Source organism: Muntiacus reevesi, chromosome 8 (genome assembly GCF_963930625.1).
Source record: "Muntiacus reevesi chromosome 8, mMunRee1.1, whole genome shotgun sequence".
In the NCBI taxonomy this organism is placed as follows: domain Eukaryota; kingdom Metazoa; phylum Chordata; class Mammalia; order Artiodactyla; family Cervidae; genus Muntiacus; species Muntiacus reevesi.
The window spans coordinates 56,675,804-56,699,677 of record NC_089256.1 but is presented as its reverse complement, the minus strand read 5'-3'; the positions used below and the strand labels follow the sequence as shown (position 1 = coordinate 56,699,677).

Here is a 23,874-nt window from a genome sequence, read left to right as displayed (position 1 = left end):
AAGATTGTCATCCATTCCAATGACTTCAGTGGAAAGGATGCATTTGCTGAATTTGAAAAGAGTCCAGAACAAACACTGATAGGTTTGGGGAGCATATGGTCAAGAGCCTGAGGGTATTCAGCCCTTCTTGAAATTGGAGCCACCCAGTGTCACCCTGTACCCTGAATTCAAGAATGTCATCCTCTGCAAGTGAACCCAGCATTCAGTTATTCCACCCTTGAAAGTTATATGCATATGTAGTTCAAATTAGAGTAGTTCAAATCTTTACTCAGAAGCAGAATTCTTTTTTTTTAAAGCAGGAAGTCCAACTCATCCATATGTATAAATTTAATTGTACTGTTGAGCCTGATTCTTATTAAGCCACTAACCTTAACTTTTCTAACCTTGTTCCTCAGAGGTTATCATGTGTTTGTTTTAAGCAACTAAATAGCCTGATTAATTCTTCAGCAGATCTGCCCTATATGTGTGTGTGTGTGTGTGTGTGTGTGTATGTGTGTGTGTGTAAGGTACAAAGGCAAAATGCTTAAATGAATCGACCAAGTTAAATCACCTTAATTGTGATCTAATTTTCATTGTTTAAAATGTCCTAATCTATTTTAAAGTCATAGAGGAAGAGAAATGCCACCAAATCTTTTCAGACTGATATGTCAGATGTAAGGATTGGAGTTAAAAACCAACAACGGCCAGTTTGTAAAAGCAGACGTGTCAACTGATTCAGTTAACCATTCTAGCAGAGTTAGAGGGATTATGGCTTAAGGTTACCAAGTAACCTTGCATGCCAGAGGTAGTTTGGATGAGCTGAATTAGAAGAAGTAGAAAGGATCTGTCACAAATGTGTCCCAAAGTTTAAACTAGTTTAAAAATAAGAGTTGACTAGGAGGGCTACTCCATTTCTTCTAAGGGATTCTTGCCCACAGTAGTAGATATAGTAGTCATCTGAATTAAAGCTTTAGCATCCATTTTTGCAATGAATATTCAGAGTTGATCTCCTTTAGGATTGACTGCTTTGATCTCCTTGAAGTCCAAGGGACTCTCAAGAGTCTGCTCCAACACCACAGTTCAAAAGCATCAATTCTTTGGTGCGCAGTCTTGTTTATGATCCAACTCTCACATCCATACTTGACTACTAGAAAAACCATATCTTTGACTAGATGGACCTTTGTCAGCCAAGTCAAGTCTATGTCTTTTAATATGCTGTCTAGGTTAGCCGTAGCTTTTCTTCCAAGGAGCAAGTGTCTTTTTAGTTTCATGGCTGCGGTCACCATCTGCAGTGATTTTGGAGCCCAACAAAATAAAGTTTGTCACTGTTTCCATTGTTTCACCATCTATTTGGCATGAATTGATGATACCAGATGCCATGATCTTCAGTTCTTAAATGTTGAGATTTTTTTTTTTTTTATGTTGAGTTTTAAACCAACTTTTCACTCTCCTCTATCACTTTCATCAAGAGGCTCTTTAGCTCCTCTTTGCTTTCTGCCATAAGGGTGGTGTCATCTGTATATCTGAGATTATTGATATTTCTCCCCACAATCTTGATTCTAGCTTGTGCTTCATCCTGCCTGGCATTTCACATGTTGTACTCTTGCATATAAGTTTAATAAGCAGGGAGACAATATATGGCCTTGATGTACTCCTATCCCAGTTTGGAACCAGTCCATTGTTTCATGTCTGGTTCTAACTGTTGCTTCTTGACCTGCATACAATTTTCTCAGGAGGCAGGTAAGGTGGTCTGCTGTTCCCATCTTTTTAAGAATTTTCCACAGTTTGTTGTGATCCACACAGTCGAAGGCTTTAGCGTAGTCAATGAAACAGAAGATGTTTTTCTGGAATTCTCTTGCTTTTTCTATGATCCAGCGGATGTTGGCAGCTTGACCTCTGGTTCCTCTGCTTTTTCTAAATTCAGCTTGAACATCTGGAAGTTCTTGGTTCATGTACTGTTGAAGCCTGGCTTGGAGAAGTTTGAGCATTATTTTGCTAGCATGTGAAATGAGTGCAATTGTGTGGTAGTTTAACCATTCTTTGGCATTGCATTTCTTTGGGATTGGAATGAAAACTGACTTTTTCCAGTTCTGTGGCCACTGCAGAGTTTTCCACTTTTGCTGGCATGTTGAGTGCAGCACTTTCACAGCATCATCTTTTAGTAGGGGTAATGGCGGTAATGGCAACTTCCTTCAAAAGGACTACGTCAGCACACCATGGCTCTCAGGATTTTTATATTCAGTGCCACTATAGACTGTGGCAGGCCACTGTCAACCCACACCTCCACTGGAAACTCCTGGACACTCACGGGCAAGTCTGGCTCAGTCTCTTGTGGGGGCACTGCTCCTTTCTCCTGGGTCCTGGTGTGCACAGGTTTTTCTGTGCACTCCAAGAGTCTGTTTCCCCAGACCTACGGAAGTCCTGTAATCAAATCCCACTGGCCTTTGAAGTTAAATTCCCTGGGCATTCTCAGTCCCCTTGCCAGATCTTCAGGTTTGCAAATCTGGGCCCTAGAACTTTTGCAACAGTGTGAGAACTTCTTTGGTATAATTGTTCTCCAGTTCGTGGGTCATCTGCTCAGCGGTTCTGTAGTGGAGCTAACGGTGCCTTCCTCCAAAAGGACTTCAGCCACACGCCGCACCACCCAGGTCTGCTGCAGTCAGATCCCCTGTCCCCACGGTAGGTCACTGTTGACGTGTGCCTCTGTAGGAGACACTCAAACAGGCAAAGGCAGGCCTGGCTGAGTCTTTTATGGAGGTCACTGCTCCTTTCCCTGGGTCCTGCAGATGCTGACTGCAGCCATGAAACTAAAAGACGCTTGCTCCTTGGAAGAAAAGCCATGGACAAACCTAGGCAGCATATTAAAAAGCAGAAACATACTTTGCTGACAAAAGTCCATCTCATCAAAGCTGTGGTTTTTCCAGTAGTCATGTATGGATATGAGAGTTGGACCGTAAAGAAGGCTGAGCACCAAAGCATTGATGCTTTTGAACTGTGGTGTTGGAGCAGACTCTTGAGAGTCCCTTGGACTTCAAGGAGATCAAAGCAGTCAATCCTAAAGGAGATAAATTCTGAATATTCATTTAAAGGACTGATGCCGAAGCTCAAGTTCCAATACTTTGACCACCTGTTGCTAAGAGTCTATTCATTAGAAAAGACCCTGATGCTGAGAAAGATTGAACACAGGAGGAAAAGGGGACGACAGAGGACTAGATGGTTGGATGGCATCAAAGTCTCAATGGATGGGGAATACGTGTAACTCTATGGCTGATTCGTGTCAATATATGACAAAACCCACTGAAATGTTGTGAAGTAATTGGCCTCCAACTAATAAAATAAAATTAAAATAAATAAATAAATAAATAAATTATTTAAAAAAAAAAAAGACTCAATGGACATGAGTTTGAGCAAACTCTGGGAGGTGGTGAAGGACAGGGAAGCCTGACATGCTATTGTCCATGGGGTCTCAGAGAATCGGACATAACTGAGTGAATGAACAAGAACAACAGCAAAAAGAAGAGTGATGGCTTATCCAAAGAATAGTGCTTTTAGGGAAAAAAAGGCAGTTCCTTAACTCATGCTGTAGTCTCAATACAGATCAATTAAAGAAGTCAATATTTAAAAACTAACAAAAATTTTAAACTAAACTGTGGTGAAATGTAATCTGAATGAAATATAATCAGATCTGAATCTGATCTAGTTTTGAGAAAGGATATTTTTTATATTTTATGCCTGTGAAGCAATAATGGCAATAAAAAATTAACAATAGGTTTGAGAAAAAATTTAAAGTATTTATAAATGTCAGATATTAAAATTAAGAATCAAATGAAAATCATATTTGCAATAAATATGATAAATAAATATTTGCAATATCTATAATATGAAAGCTTTTTTTTTAAATTAAAGAAATCCCAGTAAGGAAACACAAAAGATGTAAACGATTCTTAACAGAATAAATTCAGTGGATGATTAACTTAAAATTTTGTCACTAAAATGAAATGAAAATTAAAACAACCTAAGTCTAGTTTTCTGTATGAAATTAGCAAAGATTTAGGAAAAACCTCTTCCCATTTGCAGCTGCTAAGAATAAATTAATCCAGTATTTCTAGAAAATTATTTGGCAATATTCTTTAAGAACTTTAATTGTTCCATATTTCTCAATGCAGATAGATGATGGACATGCACATAGGGAGATAGATGTACATATAAACAGTTATGTCATCAATATATCCTAAGGACATAGAAATTTGAACAAAACCTGCTTGCAAAAATTTTCACTGAGGAACAATTTATAATGAGAGATAAATGACCAAAAGTAGGGAACTTGTTTTATAAAATATTATAGATCCCAAATGATGAGATATTAAGATACTGTATTTGAAGAATTTAATATATTTAGAAAAAAGCTCTTCTATAGGGGAAATGGTTTAAACCTGTGTACTTAGTATGATCAAAGTTAAGTTTAAAATATGTATAGAAGGTCTTTAAGAAGACACATTAAAATATAAACAGACTAGTTATTTCTCAGTAATTAGATTATTATTTTCTTCATAATTTTTCTTAATTTTCAAATTATCTGCAGTGAATATGTGTTACTTTTGTAATAAAAAATATGTTTAAAAATGAGAAATAGAACCAACTAGCAAAATAAGAATGAAAGAACAAGAAGGGAAGTTAGAAATGGGATAGTGAAAGAGCCCTGGATTCGGAGTGGGGGACCTGGATTCTAGAATCCAGAGAGATTTGTTGAAATGGTCACTTCAGGCTCAAAGATTCTACAGGCCAGTGTTTTATCCAAGAGCCCCTTCCCTGTGTACTGGTGGGCCTGCCAACCCTGGCAGAAAGTAGGTAGCCCAGACTAAATCTCGTGTGTGGATAAACTTCCCAAATACTTCCCATTGATTATCCTTTTTCACTCTTCCTAAAGGGAAGTAAGAAATTACTGATGCCAATTGTCCTCTTCCCACTTGACTTCAGCTATGAGATGGGAGGAGCAGAGTACATTTTCAACAATATCTGTGGTCTTAGGTAGTTGTAGACCCATATACCATTTCAGCATCAGAGTGATTGCTTTTGACTGGTTTTGACTATGGTTTATTGCTGAATATACCTATATAGGTTTTTGAAGTGTTTAATAGCCTTAGGAAATGTGGCAGCGCCCTCGTAGTATCAGTTCAGTTCAGTTCAGTCGCTCAGTCGTGTCCGACTGTTCGTCCCCATGGATTGCAGCATGCCAGGCTTCCCTGTCCTTCACTATCTCCCAGAGCTTGCTCAAACTCATGTCCATTGAGTCATGATGCAATCCAACCATCTCATCCTCTGTCGTCCCCTTCTCCTCCCGCCTTCAATCTTTCCCAGCAGCAGGGTCCTTTCCAATGAGTGAGTTCTTTACATCAGGTGATCAAAGTATTGGAGTTTCAGCTTCAGCATCAGTCCTTCCAATGAACACCCAGGACTGATCTCCTTTAGGATGGACTGGTTGGATCTCCTTGCAGTCCAAGGGACTCTCAAGTCTTCTCCAACACCACAGTTCACAAGCATCAATTCTTCAGTGCTGAGCTTTCTTTATAGTCCAACTCTCACATCCAAACATGACTACTGGGAAAACCATAGCTTTGATTAGATGGACCTTTGTTGGTAAAATAATGTCTCTGCTTTTTAATATGTTGTCTAGATTTGTTATAACTTTTCTTCCAAGGAGCAAACGTCTTTTAATTTCATGGCTGCAGTCACTATCTACAGTGATTTTGGAGCCCCCAAAAATAAAGTCTGTCACTGTTTCCATTGTTTCCCCATCTATTTGCCATGAATTGATGGGGAAATGGTCGAATGCCATAATCTTAGTTTTCTGAATGTTGAGTTTTAAGCCAGCTTTTTCACCCTCCTCTTTCACTTTCATCAAGATGCCTTGGAGTATGGGACTGAAGAAGCCTAAATCCAGTTTTCCAACCCTGCGATTCAGATTGAAATTGTAGTCATCATGTCCCGGAACCCCTTAGTTTAGAATGGTCTGGAGTTTAGCCTTCATTTTACCTCTTTCTCAGCTCCAGCCTACCTTATTCTAAGACGTGGCCTGTTCCACTCAATCAACCTGTTCTCAGTTGCTTTTTTTAAATTCCAGAAATAAATAGAAATATCTTGTCTGTTATTTATAACTTTTCTCCCCAACATATTCTCTTTTTATTCCCTTTCCTGCCTCCCCCACTATTTGCTTTTATTACTTTTGGTACCTGTATGCCATCATTTCAGTAGAGTCAGGGGATGCATTTTTTCCTTAGTTCTTAGTCCAGCATCTTGATCTTGTTATTATAAGGAAATTAAATTTTATAACAAAGAAGTCCTCAGCAGTGTTATTTCCAAATGATAAGGATCAGTCATGTAGGGAATCCACAGACTCTTTGGCAATAACAATAGCAGTAAAGTAGTATTTATAGTTGTGCTAGATGCTATGCAATGCTCTCTTCATGCACTGACTTGTGTAATTCCCACAGCAACTCTGCTTTACAAGGTATGATTATATCTGTTTAAGATATACTTAGTAATAATAATGTTATTATATAATAAGACATTGTATGTGCTTCACCAGGGGAGGAAACTTATGCCCAGATAGCTTAGGTGATTTGCCCAAGGACACACAGCAGTGAAGTGACAAAGCCAGATCTTAAAGGCAGATTATCTGACTTCAGAAACCTTGTTCCTAAGTGTCCCTTTCTAAATATAGTAACGTGAATGAGACTGTCTGGAGGATTTTAGTCTATCCTGGTGATGAGTTTAAAGCTCTTTATTTTACTGTGGTCATTTCTATAGGTACAAGGGATCCCATTCCCAAGCATAGTCACTTGATAGAATGTGAGTCGCTTCTAATCACAAATGTAACTAGTTTCTTAGTTGCTAAGCTAAGCTTTCTGGTGTCCTCTATCTCTTAACTTTGTACATTTAATTGGATTCCTGGTGCTTTGTCTATTTTACTTTTGTTGTGAAAGTTACCTTCATTATATTCCTTCCTTTGGCGCTGTCAAGACATAATTCTTATAAATCAAGGTGGCAGAGTGGTGAAGAATCTGCCTGCCATCGCAGGAAATGCAAGAGACGCAGGTTCGATCCTTGGATCAGGGAAGATCCTCTGGAGTAGAAAATGGCAATCTGCTCCCATATTCTTGCCTAAAAAAATCCCATGGACAGAGGAGCCCACGAGATAGCAAAGAGTAGGACATGGCTGAGTGACTGAACAGAGCACACACAGGAACAATGTACTTTTCAGGTCTCACCATGAGGACATTAACTGACATAAATATCCAGTGTCTTTCTTACAAAGATTTGCTGTGCTGATTGTTTAAAAAATTCTCTTAAAATGGCAACTTATCACTGTATGTACTTATTTGAAATCTTTCTGATATCAGACATTGGCTGGTATCGATTGGGAATACATAAATGTTTTTGCTGTAAAGGTTCCTCATGATCTTATCATGGGGATCAGTCAGTTATGTAAATCCCTGTCACAGAAACTGAATTAATATGATTGTCTGAAAAGAGTCAAAATTTCTATAATAATTTGAAGAAGAGAGAACTCTGGGAATATAAAAACAAGGTTTCCTGAATGACCAGACAGAAAAAAAAATGGGTCAAAATTTTAAACAGGTTATTCACAGAAAGGTAAATATTACAGTATTTATTAGAAAGAGAGAAGGAAAGAACTGATTTTTGTCTGGCTTCTGTCAGAAGGCAGCATTTGAGACAGGCTTTGGATGATTATTTGGTCTGTGATTGTAGAAAAGGAGATGCAAGGCATGGAGAAGGAAAAAGTAACTTCAGCAAAGGCATAGAGCTTGGAAAACATAGAACAATTGAGAAACAGAAGTCAGGAGAGAAATTCATGTAATTCCCTATAAGGTTGAAGGATCTATGATGGTTTTTAGGAGATGTATAAGGATGACTTTCTATAGTCCTATAGTGGAAGGATTTTCATTTCTAATGTGTCACTGCATAATTCCATGGGAGATGGATGCTGAGGAACTGAGGAAGGGGTGATAAGATAAATCTAGAAGTTCCTGAAAATCTGTTCCCATTGGATTGAAGCAGTTTATAACTGAAGATGGGAGTTAGTTACTTGAGGTTCACAAATGATTCTTGATTAACCAGCTCTGCATGGACGTTAACAGTGTTATCTATAAGCCTACTAATTACCAGGAATTTTTTTCATACCTTATTTTTTTTCTGGCTGCACGCTGCAGCACTTGGAACTTCCCTGATCAGATTGGAACCTGTGCCCCCTGCAGTGGAAGCATGGAGTCTTAACAACTCGACCACCAAGGAAGTGCAAGACCAGAATTTTTAAAAGCCCTTTTGAGTTGCCATCATCCTATCTTCATCTCCTGCTAAAGGCTGGAATGGGAGTAATGCCACTCTTGCCTGATGATAAACAGATTGACAACAGAGCCTTTTTATAATAATCTCTGAAAGTTGCTTCCGAGGGCCAGTTGCTTCATGAAGGCCAGTGAATGATTATCATTCAGTGGCCATCATTGTTTTGGGTTTGTTGATACTGAAAAGTAGTAAGAATGTTGCCTTTTGCTTCTCAGGCTGAATGTCTACAGAACTCTGCAAGGGTGTCATCTATGTCCATCCAGGGCTAGAACGTATTTCCATCTGCACTAACAGACTCTAGAGGGAGATTTCCTCCAGGTTGTCAATAAGAGAGCTAACATGGATATTAACGCAGGCATCATCAGGCCAATTACTCTGTTTACTAAAGGTTGCTTTTGCAATAGGCACTATGGTATCTAATGGGCTCTGGGCCTATTTGCTCATAAATATAACAATGAGTTAATGGAACTACCTGCAGACTTCAGAGGGTACTCTTGCATTTTAGGACTGCAAGAAAAAATAATATAGTAATATGTTTTATGCTCTGCTACATTCATATTTTCTATTAAAGCATACCTATCTAAACCCAATATCTGACATCAATTTTAATAAGGAGAAATTACATTTAATTGTGTCTTTATCCTTTCACATTAATCCATTATGAATATTTTATTCCACAGAGTTAGAAAAATTGAATTCACTTATTAGGAAAGACTATTCCTTTATAAGGAGTGCTTTATATTTCAGGCCCTCATAACTTACTTTAAATATTTCAGGCATGATAAATGGTAAGAAATGAAAAATAGGCCTGAATTCATAGAGTAAGGACCATTTAGAAGTCTTTTGTCTTCAGATTTTGATTATACAGTTAAACTTATTTGATGTGCTCAGCAGGTTGTAAAATTCATATCTTTATATAGTGATCCATAAGAAATAGCTCCATAGTATTGAAACACCTTTAAATTTGATTCTTGTGAGTTGCAAAATGATTATCATCCTTCCCACAAAGAAAAAAAATGTGTATTTTTGTTTGTTTAACCTCAAATGAGGTATTTATAATCTCTTGACAAAATGTAAAATCTCTCTACTGATCATATGCCTCGTTTCAGTTTCCATGACCATACAGTTTTTTAGCAAAATAAATCTAAGGGAAAATAGTAGTTTATTTGATAAGATATGTACAAGTGTTCTTCTCGAGGAGAAAATAAAAAGACATTAGTATGTTTCATTGATATGAACCATAAAAAATCAAAATACTAATTTTTAGTATCTTTATAGAGAAAATTAGTAAAGGAAACATAATGTTTTCCTAAACATTGTTTAAACAAGCAAACAAACAAACAAACAAAAAACCTTGAAATTTTATGAAAAATAAATATAATAGAACCTTCTTCAATGCATTTGGGTCCACTAAACTAATCAAAGTACATTTGGAATTGGAGAAATCCAAGTTCAGAAAGAGATTATATAATTTACTTTTAATATTTTTACCTTTATGGCTATCCTTATACCAGTCATACCTACTATACATACATACCTACTATAGCTTTAGATCAAATCTTGATATCAGATAACATGAGTCCTCCAACTTTGTTCTTTTAAGAACTATTTGGACCATTATTCATTCTTTGCATTTGCATGTAAAATTTACAATCTATTTGCCAGTTTGTACCAATAGAATCTGATAGGATTTATATTTAATAATTCAAATTGAAGAGAAATGAAACCTTAACAATATTGTCTTCCAGTACATGAACATGTCATATTTATCTCCTTATTTAGATCTTCTTTTATTTTTCTCAGTAACGTTTTATGCCTCTCATTGTAAATGTGTTACACATACTTTGGGTCATAGACTTAAATGTCAAAGCTAAATTATAAAAATGTTACAAGAAAACTTAGAAAATCCTTATGATGCTGGGAGAAGCAAAGATTTCCTAGAGAAGATATCAAAAAAAAAAGTCAAAACAATTTTAATGACAAATTGGAGTTTATGAAAATAGTAAAACTATGACTTTTCAAAAAAATCCATTTTAAAAAGGAAATGAAGCTGCAGCCAGAGGATGGCAATGTACAAAGACCCTGAACTTACCTTCTCCCACAGACACACTAAATCTATACTTGCATATAAAGCAGTTCCAAAGATGCCCGCTCTTACTAATTTTACGCAACATAAAATTGGAAGTCTCAGCCATGGCAATCAGACAGGAAAAAAAATCAAATGCATCCAAACCGGAGGAGAGGAAATGAAACTGTCACTCTTTGCAGATGGTATGATGCTGGTAAGATCCCCCAGAGAAGGAAATAGCAGCCCACTCCAATATTTTTGCCTGGCAAATTCCATGGACAGAGGAACCTGGTGGGCTACATACAGTCCATGAGGTCGCAGAGCCAGACAACTGAGTGACCGAGCACACTCATGACACAATATATAAAAAACCTAAAGACACCACCAAAAGACTGTTAGAACTAATACATTCAGTAAATCTGCAAGATACAAAATCAACATACAGAACTTTGTTGCATTTCTTTTCACTAATAACGAACTATCAGACAGAGAAATGGGGAAAATTATTCCATTTTTAATTTCATTCAAAAGAATAAAATACTTAGAAATAAATTTAACCAAGGAGGTGAAAGACCTGTTCTCTAAAAACTATAAGACATTGGTAAAAGCAATGATTATAGAAGAATATGACACAGATAAATGGAAAGATATACCTGGCTTATGGATCGGAAGAATTAACATTGTTAAAATGTCCGTACTACCAAAGCAATCTATAGATTCAGGACAATCCTTATCAAAATACCCATGGCTATGGGTATACCCAGAACTATAACTAACAATCCTAAAATTTGTATGGAACCACAAAAGACCCCAAAAAGTCAAAGAAATTTTGAGAAAGAAGAAGTTGGTGTTATCACACTCCCTGGTTTCAAACTCTACTAAAAGCAAAGGTAATCAAAACACTGGAACAAAACAAAGAGCCTATCAATAAACTGACACTTACCTGGTCAATTACTGTATGGAAGAGAGACAATAATATAACAATGGGGGAGACAGCCTCTTAAAGAAATACTTTTGGAGAACCTGGGCAGCTACTTTCAAACACTATGTACAAAAATAAGCATAGGCACTACACTCTTTGACATTGATCTCAGCAGTGTTTTAGGGGGATCTGTTTCCTCAGTCAAGGACAACAAAAGCAAAAATAAATGATACTTCATCAAGTAAAAAAAGTCTTTACACAATGAAAGAAACCATTAACGAAGTGAAAAGCCACTTAATGAGTTGGAGAACATATTTGTAAATGGTATTCTTCTAAGGAATTAATTTCCAAAACATATAAATAACTCATACCATTCAACATTAAAAAAAAAAATTCTGATTGAAAAATGGGCAGAGGATCTGAATAACATTTTTCCAAAGAAGAAATACAGATGGCTAAAGGGCACGTGAAAATATGTTCAGCATCACTAATCAACAGGGAAATGCAAATCAAAACCACAGTGAGAGATGTCACCTCAGATATCTCAGAATGGCTATTATCAAAAAGACAAGGAATAATAAATGGTGGCAAGGATGTGGAGGAAAGGGAACCCCGGGACACTGTTAAGTGAGAATGTAAATTGGAACAGCCACTTACGGGAAACACTATGGAGTTTCCTCAAAAAATTAAAAATAGAACTCCCATACAATCCAGCAATTCCATTTGAGTGTTTAATCATAGAAAACAAACACACTAAGTCAAAAAGAATTATACACTCCAATGTTCATTGAAGTGTTATTTATAAGAGCCAAGATATGGAAGCAACCTAGATGCATTGATTGATAAATGGATTTAAAAAAAAAAAAAAGAATGGAATATTACTCAGCCATAAAAAGAGTGAAATCTTGCCATTTGCAGCGGTATGGATGGACCTAAAGGGATTATGCTGAGTGAAATAAGTCAGAGAAAGACAAATGCTGTATGATTTTACCCCTCTTGTGACCAGCAGTAAATTTTCTGTGGTAAGCATTCTGTATGGTATACAAATGTAGAAATATAATGCTCTACACATGAAACTTATATAATTTTATAAACTAATATTAACTCAGTGAATTTTTAATGAAATGACATACCATATACTGGGAGGAAGTAAATGAGATATATGTGTATCTGACAAAGTAGTTGTGTTCAAAGTAGTAATAAGAAAGAACTCTTACTACTTGAGGCAAATAATTGAATTAAAAATTGGCAAAATATTTGAACATACTTATTGAAATAAAATGTACAAACCAATAAGCAAATACAAAGTGTTCTAAGTCTTTAGTCTTCAGAGAAGTACATATTAAAATATGAGGTACCTCTACAAGTTGATTAGAATGGCTAAGATTTGAAGGAATGACGTTGCAAAGTGTTAACGAATAGATGAAACAACTTGAACCGTCTTACATTTCTAGTGAGGATATAAAAAGGTACAACTACTTTGGAAAACACTTTGGTAATGTCTTAAGAAGTTAAACACATATTTACCATATAACCAAGCATGTTTCCTTCTATATATTGATCCAAAGGAGATGAAAACTTGTACACAAAAATTCATAGCAGCTTTATTTGCAATAGCTAAAATCTGGAAACAACATTGGTAATAAGGAAATGAACCACCAATAAGTACAACAACATGGGTAAATTTCACAACTTTGCTGGGTGAAATAAGTCAGACCTCTCACTTCCCCCAAAAGTGTATACTGTATAATTCAGTTTCTATGAAATCATAGAAAAGGCAAGTTTAATCTATGGAGAACAGTGAATGCTTTCCTGAAATTAAGGGAGAGGATTAACTCTTATGGAACACAAGAGAAATTTTGGGGGTAATGGAAATATTTTAAGACGTGATTATGGTGATAGTTATGAATTTCCTAAAATTTTTCAAAATGCATATTTAAAATGGGTTCATTTATTACATGTAAATTACATGTCAATAAAGTTTATTTTAATAAGTAAGAAAACACATTTTTTACCTTTTTAAAAATACAAACAAGACATATTTGAATGAGGCCTGTTGGCTTTGTGTCTGATAGATCCTTGTTCGTAATGTCATCATTTTCAGTTGAGTCAGTTCAGTGTCTCTCAGTGGTGTTCGATTCTTCACGACCCCATGGACCACAGCACGCCAGACCTCCCTGTCCATCACCAACTCCCAAACTTTATTCAAACTCATCTCCATTGAGTCAGTGATGCCATCTAACAATCTCATCCTCTGTCATCCCCTTCTCCTTCTGCCTTCAATCTTTCCCAGCATCAGGGTCTTTTCCAATGAGTCAGCTCTTCGTATCAGGTGGCCAAAGTATTGGAGTTACAGCCTCAACATCAGTCCTTCCAATGAACACTCAGGACTGATCTCTTTAGGATGCACTGCAACACACCTTGCAGTCCAAGGGACTCTCAAGAGTCTTCTCCAGCACCACAGTTCAAATGCATCAATTCTTGGGTGCTCAGCTTTCTTTATAGTCCAACTCTCACATCCATACCTGACTACTGGAAAAACCACAGGCTTGACGAGACGGGCCTTTGTTGGCAAAGTAATGTCTCTGTTTTTTAATATGCTGTCTAGGTTGGTCATAATTTTCCTTCCAAGGAGTAAACATCTTTTAATTTCATGGCTGCAGTCACCATCTGCCATGATTTTGGAGCCCAAGAAAATAAAATCTGCCACTGTTTCCACTGTTTCCCCGTCTCTTTGCCTTGAAGTGATGGGACTTGATGCCATGATCTTAGTTTTCTAATTGCTGAGTTTTAAGCCAACTTTCTCACTCTCCTCTTTCACTTTCATCAAGACGCTCTTTAGTTTTTCTTCGCTTTCTGCCATCAGGGTGGTGTTATCTGCACATCTGAGGTTAATATTTCTCCCAGCAATCTTGATTCCAGCTTGTGCTTCATCTAGCATGGCATTTTGCATGATGTACTCTGCATATAAGTTAAATAAGCAAAGTGACAATATACAGCTTTGATGTACTACTTTCCCAATTTGGAACAAGTCTGTTGTTCCACGTCTGGTTCTAACTGTTGCTTCCTGACCTGCATACAGATTTCTCAGGAGACAGGTAAGGTGGTCTGGCATTCCATCTCTAAGAAGTTTCAGCAGTTTGTTGTGATCCACACAGTCAAAGATTTTGGCATAGTCAATAACACAGAAATAGATGTTTTTCTGGAACTCTCTTGCTTTTTCGATGATCCAACGGATGTTGACAATCTGTTCTCTGGTCCCCCTGCCTTTTCTAAATTCAGCTTGAACATTTGGAAGTTCATGGTTAATGTACTGTTGAAGCCTGGCTTGGAGAATTTTGAGCATTTCTTTGCTAGCGTGTGAGATGAGTGCAATTGTGTGGTACTTCGAACATTCTTTGGCATTGCCTTTCTTTGGGATTGGAATGAAAACTGACCTTTTCCAGTTCTGTGGCCACTGCTGAGTTTCTATATTTGCTGGCATATTGAGTGCAGCACTTTCAAAGCACCATCTTTTAGGATTTGAAAAAGTTCAACTGGAATTCCATCACCTCCACTAACTTTGTTGGTAGTGATGCTTCCTAAGGCCCACTTGACTTTGCATTCCAGGATGTCTGGCTCTAGGTGAGTGATCACATTGTAGTGGTTATCTGGGTCATGAAGATCTTTTTTGTGTAGTTCTTCTGTGTATTGTGGCCACCTCTTTTTAATATCTTCTGCTTCTGTTAGGTCCCTACCATTTCTGTCCTTATTGATCCCATCTTTGCATTAAATGTTCCCTTGGTATCTCTAATTTTCTTGAAGAGATCTCTAGTCTTTCCCATTCCATTGTTTTCCTCTATTTCTTTGCATTGATCCCTAGGAAGGCTTTCTTATCTCTCCATGCTCTTCTTTGGAACTGTGCGTTCATATGAGTATATCTTTCCTTTTCTCCTTTTCGTTTCACTTCTCTTCTTTCCTCAGCTATTTGTCAGCCCTCCTCAGACAACCATTTTGCCTTTTTGCATTTCTTTCTCCTGGGGATGGTCTTAATCACTGCCTCCTGTACAATGTCACAAACTCCATCCATAGCTCTTTAGGCATTCTATCAGATCTAATCCCTTGACTCTATTTGTCACTTCTACTGTATAATTGTAAGGGATTTGATTTAGGTCATACCTGAATGGTCTAGTGGTTTTCCCTACTTTCTTCAATTTAAGTCTGAATTTGGCAATAAGGAGTTCATGATCTGAGCCACAATCCGCTCCCCGTCTTATTTTTGCTGACTGTGTAGAGCTTCTCCATCTCTGGCTGCAAAGAATATAATCAATCTGATTTCAGTGTTGGCCATCTGGTAATGTCCATGTGTAGAGGCTTCTCTTGTGTTGTTAGAAGTGGGTGTTTTCTATTACCAGTGTGTTCTCTTTGAAAAACTCTGTTAGCCTTTGCCCTGCTTCATTTTGTACTCCAAGGCCAAATTTGCCTGTTATTCCAGGTATCTTTTGACTTCCTAGTTTGCATTACAGTCCCCTATAATGAAAAGGACATCTTTTGGGGGCATTACTTCTATAAGGTCTTGTAAGGTCTTCATAGAACCGTTCATCTTTAGCTTCTTCAGCATTACTGGTCGGGGCACAGACTTGGATTACGGTGATACTGAATGGTTGGCCTTAGAAACTATCAGAGATCATTTTGTTGTTTTTGAGATGGCACTCAAGAACTGCATTTCAGACTCTTTTGTTGACTATGAGGACTACTCCATTTCTTCTAAGGGATTCTTGCCCACAGTAGTAGATATGAAGGTCATCTGAGTTAAATTCATCTGTTCCAGAAGAGTGGAGAAGAGTGGAGAAATAACTCCAGAAAGAATGAAGAGACAGAGCCAAAGCAAATATAATGCCCAGTTGTGGATGTGACTGGTGATGGAAGTTAAGTCCGATGCTGTAAAGAGCAATATAGCATAGGAACCTGGAATGTTAGGTCCATGAATCAAAGTAAATCGGAAGTGGTCAAACAGGAGATGGCAAAAGTGAACATCGGTGTTTTAGAAGCCCGTGAACTAAAATGGACTGGAATGGGTGAATTTAACTCAGATGACTTTTATGCTAATATTTTTCTACTGCTTTTCTGTTCCAGTTTTGCTGTATCCCATGGACAGCAACTTATTTTAACATTTTTATTTAATAGAGATCTTCCCTTTTCTTTAAGATATACCATCACTTCCATTTGTACCACCTGGACCAAGCTAAATTATTCCTCAGCATTTACACCTTTCAAATATTTATAGACCATCATCATGGCACTCCTTAGTCATCCTTTAGCCTCGTTATATGTACATATATAGCTTCTCTAATCTTATTGTACAAGTCAGTCTCTCTAGTCTTTTCATATACTGTTCTTCTCTCTAATGCCTCTAAGAGAACAGTTTGAGAATATTCCAGATGGGAAAAAAATAACCCCAACATGTTGTAACAGGGGGAAGAAAAACACACTGACTAGATGAAAGGAGCAATCTACAGGTTAATTAGTATTATGGCCACAAATATGTGCACAGTTCTGTTTCAGAAATAAAGCAAGCTGTATTTGTTGTAACTCTCTCTTCTTTGAACTTAACAGAATGCTGATAATGCCAAGCTGTGTTTACAGTCCAAATTTTTGCTAAAGACCTTCAACTTTGCACTCCCCTTGTGTGGTATCTCTTGCCCGAGATAGAACTACAAATAAAAGTACATAAACAGGAGCTGATGCAAGAACCCACTACTAAGCTTATCTGGTTTTGTGCAGTTTCCATGGATTTACTTGGTGTCTGGGATCTCCCTATACTTGTCTTGCTAAGGGAGAGCCCTTGACTTATCTCACTAGATATTAGATGCTTGGGTATTAGTCATTCCATAAAAATTAAGTGTTTACTGAATATGATAATCTAAAAATGGAAACTACATTATTACAAGAGGAATCACCCAGAAATACTCTGCTGACATAACCAGAACATGCCTATTGCCTGGTTTTCTTATGTTTTGTTTTGTTTGTAGCTTTTATAGTTTTTCAAAAGATTTGGGGTCTTGAAAAGCTGTCCAAATTTTATCATTGACAGGCAGACTTAATCTACCTTCAGTTTGCATATTCACCTTATAAAATTTATCTTAGAATGAAAAACTGAAGACTAGGAAGGTGCTTAGAAAAACACTTCAAATCACTTGATTCAGTGTATTCATTTTATCGCAAGAGATAGAAAGTATTCAATATATGCCTCAGCCCAGGTACATTAAGGAAATGTTCCATTATTGCTCAGACTCTCATATGAACGTATTCTTTCGGTCCCAACCAAATCCTTCCTGTAGAACTTTCTCTGCCTTTCTTGTGCTGCTCTTCCATGATCTCACAGGACCATAAGCTTCTACCAGATAGATACGTGATTTCTGGCTTTGTTCTTTTTATAAAATATTGCGCTGCACCTCAGAAATGATGATGACCAGTGGGATTTACTAGAATGGAATTTAAGCTTTTCTACCTTTAAACCCAGTGATTGTACCATTTTGAAGGTGGCAAAGAAGGGTGACTATTTCCTCTCTCACACAAAGCAAGGTTGTGAAGGGACTTGTTCTCTGAATGAAAGAGGAGAGGGGTAAAGTAGGAACCTTCTCATGTTTTATTCAGATGTTAACAAAGAAAGTTGAGAAGTGTGTTTCCTTAAATTTGACACCATTTTTATCCCAAACATTTTGGGCAAGTGATAGCAGACAATTGTGCAAACTTTTTGAGACAGAGGAATTTTTCCAGGAGCGTAATCTCGGTGGGAAGTATTACCTAAGAGTAATGCACTAATCACTTTCAATCTTGCGTGTTTTTCACATACTGTGGGTATGCATACACGTCACTTCAGTGCCCAGAGAGTTCAGTGTTGCTATGCAAGCGCTAGAGATGGAATCCAAGCCTACTGCAGTTTAGCAACGAGGATTTTACAGACATACAAGGGCAAAATGGGCTAAAGATCTAAGACTTAGTGCCTTGGTCTCCCTCTGAGCTCTGATGTAGCATTACGTGTCAAATATTCATGGCATCCCTATGCCAGCTCCACTGGGAAGATAAATGGCACAGCCAGCATTTCCAACAAGCTTAGCTCCTCAAAATCTATCTACTCACATCCAATACTGCATTCCATCTTGTAGTTTTGCATAGCAATTCCTCAAAATATGACCCCCAGATACAAGCCCCAGATATACAAATATTTTATGCTATATTGTGCATGTGATTTGCATTAGTATTTATAACAAAATTTCTTTTACAGTGATACAGTGTTACTCCCAGTAACACTTTGAGTCACTGAGTTGCTTGCCCAAAGTCACAGATATATAGTAGAACCAGGACTAGAACTCAGTTCTTCTGACCACAAACCTGCCACTTACTTCACCCAAGTGATTTTTGGCCTAATATTAACAAATAAAATAAAAGTGGGAGCCAATCAAGTGAATATTGAATACATTAACTCCAGTGGACAGATGGATTCAGACCAGCTTTGTTTAAACAGGAACCAGAAACTGACCTTCTTTTATCAAATGGCACCTCTGCAGAACCCAGCACCCCACATCCTGCTGCTGCTTTTTTTCCCATTTTCAGAGCATTCAGATATACAAGTCTAAAGTATAATAGGTGTTTCAGACATAAGTGGAATGGTTGTGCCAGTTCAGAGGGTAATGGCATTACCCTTGTTCTGGAATCATGTATGAGTCATCCTTGCGGACACTATATTTTATTTACAGTGAAACTTTACCTTATGTTCAAGCCACAGCACCTACTAGTAGAAAGAAACCAATATTTGATGCAGCCACTGGGAAATAATTTCATGCAATATAAGTGCACGTTCCCTGATAGCTCAGCGGTGAAGAATCCACCTGCCAATGCAGGAGACTCAGGTTCAGTTCCTGGGTCAGGAAGATCTCCTGGAGAAGGAAATGGTTACCCAGTCCAGTATTCTTGCCTGAAGAATTCCCATGGACCGTGGAGCCTAAAGGGCTCCAGTCTATGGGGTCACAAAGAATGGACAAGACTTAGCGACTGAACAACAGTAAACAAGTGCCCTATGCTGAGAGCCTGAAGGCCTGGATTCAGGTCTCACCTTTGCTGTTGATTTGCTGTAGGATCTTAATCAAGGCACTCCCTCTGTCTGAGCCTTTGCTTTTTCATCTGTAAATGAGGTTGGACTGAATGGTTTCTAAGTTTTCACATACTATTACATTTTAGGATTTTTTAAATCCTTTAACAATGTATAATGAGCATTTCAGCACTAAGTAGAAAATTCAAAACCCCAAAGTAAGACTGAATGGCTTCCCTGGAACATAGTATCAGGTGAAAATATCACCCATCTCTAGGCTCATCACCAGGCTTGCAGGTTATGTGGGCTAGCAAGATCACTAGGACTTGGGGTTAGATGAAGTGGGGTTAAATTCCAGCTCTGTTATCTACCTGTCAAGTCATGCACAACATTATTCCTAGGTTAACTTGTTAAAAGAAGATAATTGTCTTCTCTGGCCTTTATTATTACAAGATTCAAATAAGAACATGGAAATGATGAAGTTTTATGTGAGCTTGCAGGATTTCTTTCAATCTTCGTATACTGGAAATCTAAAAGAAGTAGCCTTAATTATAGGGTTCACTTTGCTCTTTTTGGTAGCACTGAGTAAGTACATTTACAATTATAAACCCATATATAAATATAAGGAGTGCTTGTTATTTAATAATATTGTAAAGAGAATATTATGGCTGCTGTTAGATATTGAAATACAATAGCTTCAGGAACACTTATTGGTAGATTTGCTCTTAAATAACCAAAAATACATGTGGAGATTTTCCACCTATAAAACTACAAAGTAACACAACACACTTACAGGTTTTTTAGCTTTGAGTAGAGCCTGAGGGAAATGCAGATTCTCATGGTAGATACCATAGAGCACATCTTAATTGTTAAGTCAGAAATGATCATTGCAGTCACAGTTTTCTATCTGTACTAGTAAACATTGATTTTTTTTCCTGTTAACAGATCAATCATGAAATGAATTTTAAATATAGAACAATAGATTAAAATTAAGAATCGGAATATGAAAATGCCTATGTGTAAAAATTAACTTGAAATAATGCTTTAGCCAAAATAGATACTAATATTCCTATTAGGAATTTTGTAAGGCTTATGCAAGCTTACATCTACCAGACCAGAATTTTCAAATTCTAAAGCCAAAAGCCAGGTTAGAGGAGGGGTTTAGTGGGTTTTAAGTTCAGACTGATTGGGTCTCAGTTCCAGATTCAATACTTAGTTCTGTGGCCTTGGACAAGTTACCTAATCTCCCTAGGCAGCCATCTCTTATACTCTAATGAACATAATGGGAGGACCTATATCATGAGGGTGTTGGAAGGATTACTTGAGATAAAATATTTAAATCCTTAAAACAGTGCTTGACAAATAAGTGGTGAATAAATCTTGATGATTATCATCATTCTGGGGTCCACAAATTTTTTCAAGTTTGGGATTGAATTTCTAGCACTAAATTATACCAGTACCATACTAGTAAATATCTTATAACTGCCTCACAAATGCAACTGCCTCTTACCCCCACATGGACCACTATCTTCAGAGGAGGATTCAAAGCATCTACCTCTGGTCCTCTTCATTTTAAGTTGTTCTCTGCCTCCTGTAGTTTGAGGGAGAAAGAAGCAAGGCCTGTACTTGGCACTTTGTAGCTGTTCCTGTCATTGAACTTGGTGACCAGATAGTCTAGGCAGTCATTGTCATGACCTTTTTTGAAAATTTGTTTAATTGAAGTGTAGTTGAGTTACAATGTTGTGTTAATTTCTGCTGTACAACAATGATTCAGTTTCTCTCTCTCTCTCTGCGCACACACACACACACACACATACATATTTATAGTATATTTATGTATATATTACATTCTTTCCCAGCATGATTTATCATAGGATGCTGAGTACAGTTCTCTCTGCTATACAGTAGGACCTTGTTGTTTATGCATTCCTTTTTATAGAGGCTGAGTAAAGGTTACCACTGTCACGGGACTTAGAATACAATAGAAACTCAGAAAGTGTATCTGTTGAGGGGTTGAAAGAATAACTGGATAGATGACACAACTACCTATTTTAGAAACAAGGGACTTCAGGCTCAGAGAATTTAGAAAACTTGTTTAGGCTCCCATAACTAGTGAGTAACAAGGCAAGACTTGCAGTTCTGTCTGATTGCCTTTATACCACGGAATACCTAATTTTGTTCAAAGGGTACCATGTATTGTATCCCAAATTGCAAAGCGGTGTTGTTTTTTGTTTTGCTTTTGTTGTGTTGTATGGTTTTCATTTATGTTTGTGCTGCTCCTCCTGAGACTGGAAGCTGTTGTCAAAAAGTGATTGTCCTTCCCACTGTGCCTGTGCATATTAGTTTAGTGAAGGTTAGAACCAGGGTGGCTGGTGGCCAACTCACTCCCTCTGCAGTTTCCTAGGATGTAGCTCCTGAGGGCCAGGACTTTGGTCCCAAACATCACCGCTTTCTAAGAATACTCTAGGATAAACTCCGCTTTGTGGAACACACAAACACATGGTTTCCTTTAAGACAAAAGTCCCCAGCCCCTCTGCACATTAGCATCATGATTTCAGTCCCCACTCCAGGCCAAATGAACCAGAATGTGTCTAAGTGGAGTATGGATATCTGTATTATTTTAAAAACGTACCTGGTGGGAAGCCAGAGTTTGAGGTTCAACATTTTCAGGCTCTTTTCTGAAGGATCCTTACCTGTACTGATTTCCACATGTGTAGCCAATCCTGACGCTAAGCTCTCCTGAGGCTTGAGGGATTGGAAAAGTGATGCTCTACTGGCTCTTTTTTCCCCGAGAGTGGGAATAGATCCTGCTCCTCAGCAATGCTGAAAACATCACAGTTATGATTGAATAATGCAGTGTGTTCCTAGAAAACCATGTGCTGATTAAAAAGATGGGCTTTAGAAGTCTGATCTGATTCCCATCCCAGTCTCACCTCATTTCCACCTTTGAAACCTTGACCAAGTGACTTAACCCCTGGTTTCTTATCTATAAAATAAGAATAAAGAAAGGTTGATGGCACTAAGTGAGATAATGCATGTAGAATACTTAAGGAAGTGTCTGCCCCAGAGGACAAAATACAGTCATTTTCTTTTATGTCTTTGTTATGCTCCTTTGCAATGCAGTATATTCATTTTAGTGAAACGTGCTTGCTTTTGCAGCCCTATGTGGGACTCCCCCTCCCAATTTACCTCCTTACCTGAAGGTCCAACCTAAGCAAATATGTGAAAGTGAAAGTTGCTCAGTCATGTCTGACTTTAGTGACCACATGGACTATACAGTCCATGGAATTCTCCTGGCCAGATTACTGGAGCGGGTAGTCTTTCCCCTCTCCAGGGGATCTTCTGAACCCAGGGATCAAACCCAGGTCTCCTACATCACAGGCAGATTTTTTTACCAGCTGAGCCACCAAGGAAGCCCAGGAATACTGAAGTGGGTAGCCTATCCCTTCTCCAGTGGATCTTCCCAACCCAGGAGTGGAACCGGGGTCTCCTGCATTGCAGGTGAATTCTTTACCAGCTGAGCTCTCAGGGAAGCCCAAGCAAATAGGTATCTGTAAGCAAATCACCTCATGGTTAGACCCTGTAATGACTTTTACCAGTAAGTCACCAAGTTCTCGATCTCATCAGATTTGTTACCCAGGCCTTGGTTCACCGATTCCTGAACCATTCTTTCTGATGAATTTGGGGGACCTATTTTGTTTTCTTGTTACTTGGCTTAATTTCTTGTTTGGTACTAAAATGCTTTTTATTGTGTTTCCTTCCAAAAGCTTTATATATTTACCACTGGTTCTAGTGCTACTATAGTCATTGCTCCTTTTCCTGTTGTCTATGCATGTGTGTGTATGAGAGAGAGAACAGAGAAGAGAAAGAGAGAATAGCCATCAGCCCTCTGCTTCTCTTTCCCATCAAATCTGCAAGCTGTCTCTGCAAGGACCATTTAAGCAATAACAGTGAAGTAGTATAATATAATTATTTATACACAAGCAATGACAAAGTTAGATGTGTCCTCAGTCCAGCTTTTAATACATGATAGGGATTTCAGGATTCACAGACCTAAATAGCACTGACAATAGGAGACTGAATATTGGTACATTATTTAGAAGTAAAGTCCAAAAAAATAGTAAATCTCAGTTTGCTGTATGATGTACGGAATGTGATATCACACCTTAAATGGCTATTGGTTGACATTCTTTGTATTTTCTAAGGCCATATAGCAGTGCCATATGTTAAATTTATTTGCAGAACAAAAGAAGCCTGTTCTATAGGCGGGCTTGTATTTAATACATGTGAATTGCTTTCTCTGGCTTAATGCTGGCAAATTATTTTATGATAGCTTAGCTGATTCTATTCATGTATGTTATCAGTGGATGGAAAGCCACTGAAAACTCTTCAGTCTAAGACATAAAGAGACAGCATTAGGGAAATTACTGTTGTTCATGAAAAGTAAGATATATTATGATGCCACAGAAA

General features: G+C 37.7%; 1 protein-coding gene across 13 annotated transcripts in view; it reads left to right on the top strand.

The window, feature by feature from the left end:
• Nucleotides 1-23,874, top strand: part of LPP (LIM domain containing preferred translocation partner in lipoma) — a 715,161-nt gene that overhangs the window by 560,481 nt on the left and 130,806 nt on the right. The window lies entirely within an intron of this gene.